The sequence below is a fragment of the Aquarana catesbeiana genome, linkage group LG03 (genome assembly GCF_042186555.1).
Source record: "Aquarana catesbeiana isolate 2022-GZ linkage group LG03, ASM4218655v1, whole genome shotgun sequence".
NCBI lineage: Eukaryota > Metazoa > Chordata > Amphibia > Anura > Ranidae > Aquarana > Aquarana catesbeiana.
The window spans coordinates 698,336,221-698,339,128 of NC_133326.1; positions in this window are offsets into that span (position 1 = coordinate 698,336,221).

Consider the following 2,908-nt stretch of genomic DNA (forward strand, 5'->3'; position numbering starts at 1 on the left):
CCACCAGAGGGAAAGCCACACAGCCTAGCGCCATCCCTGGTGGAGAAAGGAATGGAGTCATTGCAGGAATACAGATCTGGGTGCTACCTAATGGAGTCGCAATGGGCAATTCAGAGTGAGCTGACTCCTGATCAGAGGAACCGTTGCTGTATCGCTGGGTCAGGTTAGAGGGCCAATCAGCCATTATCTACTAACATAAAAATATAAAAGTCCAAATGCAGCGCTTAAATGAAATAAATGTCCAAATAAATATGATAGTCCATAAAAATCAATCAGCAATAAAGATGACATGAAACCTCCACCAGACTTCAGTGTGCAAAGGAAAAACACACCACACCCACGTGCTATCAGTCTGCTTACCAGAAAGATATAAAATATAGGCGATGTACTCATATGATGCAGAGGGTCAACAGCAAGTCCAAATGACACACTCCATCATGGGCAGGCACAGCATGGAAGCAATCAGGTCACCACATATCAGAGGACTCAGGACTCGCATTAAAGATGGATAGATTGGTGCAGTCATCAACAGGAACAAAGCAGTAAGAAGAAAGCAACAATAGTGAAGCCCGTAAGGTAAAACACTCGTAGTTTATTGTAGTCTACTTACAGGTATGAAGTAAAAATCATCACAAAAACAGGAACAATCCGCGGCTCTCAGCGTACTTGCATCGACCAGCCTGACATGTTTCATCCTATGTGGATATCATCAGAGGCGATGTGAGCCGCGGATTGTTCCTGTTTTTGTGATGATTTTTACTTCATACCTGTAAGTAGACTACAATAAACTACGAGTGTTTTACCTTACGGGCTTCACTATTGTTGCTTTCTTCTTACTGCTTTGTTCCTGTTGATGACTGCACCAATCTATCCATCTTTAATGCGAGTCCTGAGTCCTCTGATATGTGGTGACCTGATTGTTTCCATGCTGTGCCTGCCCATGATGGAGTGTGCCATTTGGACTTGCTGTTGACCCTCTGCATCATATGAGTACATCGCCTATATTTTATATCTTTCTGGTAAGCAGACTGATAGCACGTGGGTGTGGTGTGTTTTTCCTTTGCACACTGAAGTCTAGTGGAGGTTTCATGTCATCTTTATTGCTGATTGATTTTTATGGACTATCATATTTATTTGGACATTTATTTCATTTAAGCGCTGCATTTGGACTTTTATATTTTTATGTTTGATGAAATCTACAAACTATGCTAGCTGCTTTTGTTGCTCTTTTTTAGTTAGCGCAGATATTTGTTTATTTGTTTTTCATTATCTACCAACGTTCATAAGAACTGCAGTCTCTGACCATCTCTTGTATTATGTCTGCAGTCTCTGACCATCTCCTGTATCATGTCTGCAGTCTCTGACCATCTCCTGTATCATGTCTGCAGTCTCTGACCATCTCTTGTATTATGTCTGCAGTCTCTGACCATCTCCTGTATCATGTCTGCAGTCTCTGACCATCTCTTGTATTATGTCTGCAGTCTCTGACTATCTCCTATACTATGTCTGCAGTCTCTGACCATCTCTTGTATTATGTCTGCAGTCTCTGACTATCTCCTATACTATGTCTGCAGTCTCTGACCATCTCTTGTAACATGTCTGCAGTCTCTGACCATCTCTTGTAACATGTCTGCAGTCTCTGACCATCTCCTCTATTATGTCTCTGACCATCTCCTGTAGTATGTCTGCAGTCTCTAAACATCTCTTGTAATATGTCTGCAGTCTCTGACCATCTCTTGTAACATGTCTGCAGTCTCTGACCATCTCTTGTATTATGTCTGCAGTCTCTGGCCAAATCTTGGATTATGTCTGCCGTCTCTGACCATCTCCTGTATGATGTCTGTAGTCTCTGACCATCTCTTGTAATGTCTGCAGTCTCTGACCATCTCTTGTATTATGTCTGCAGTCTCTGACCATCTTCTGTAGTATGTCTGCAGTCTCTGACCATCTCTTGTAACATGTCTGCAGTCTCTGACCATCTCCTGTATCATGTCTGCAGTCTCTGACCATCTCTTGTATCGTGTCTGCAGTCTCTGACCATCTCTTGTAACATGTCTGCAGTCTCTGATCATCTCTTGTATCATGTCTGCAGTCTCTGACCATCTTTTGTATTATGTCTGCAGTCTCTGACTATCTCCTATACTATGTCTGCAGTCTCTGACCATCTCCTGTACTATGTCTGCAGTCTCTGACTATCTCTTGTATCATGTCTGCAGTCTCTGACCATCTCTTGAAACACGTCTGCAGTCTCTGACCATCTCTTGTAACATGTCTGCAGTCTCTGACCATCTCTTGCAACATGTCTGCAGTCTCTGACCATCTCCTCTATTATGTCTCTGACTGTCTCCTGTAGTATGTCTGCAGTCTCTGACCATCTCCTCTATTATGTCTCTGACCGTCTCCTGTAGTATGTCTGCAGTCTCTAAACATCTCTTGTAATATGTCTGCAATCTCTGACCATCTCTTGAAACATGTCTGCAGTCTCTGACCATCTCCGGTATTATGTCTGTAGTCTCTGACCATCTCTTGTATTATGTCTGCAGTCTCTGACCATCTCTTGTAACATGTCTGCAGTCTCTGACCATCTTCTGTAGTATGTCTGCAGTCTCTGACCATCTCTTGTAACATGTCTGCAGTCTCTGACCATCTCCTGTATCATGTCTGCAGTCTCTGACCATCTCTTGTATCGTGTCTGCAGTCTCTGACCATCTCTTGTAACATGTCTGCAGTCTCTGATCATCTCTTGTATCATGTCTGCAGTCTCTGACTATCTCCTATACTATGTCTGCAGTCTCTGACCATCTCCTGTACTATGTCTGCAGTCTCTGACTATCTCTTGTATCATGTCTGCAGTCTCTGACCATCTCTTGAAACATGTCTGCAGTCTCTGACCATCTCTTGTAACATG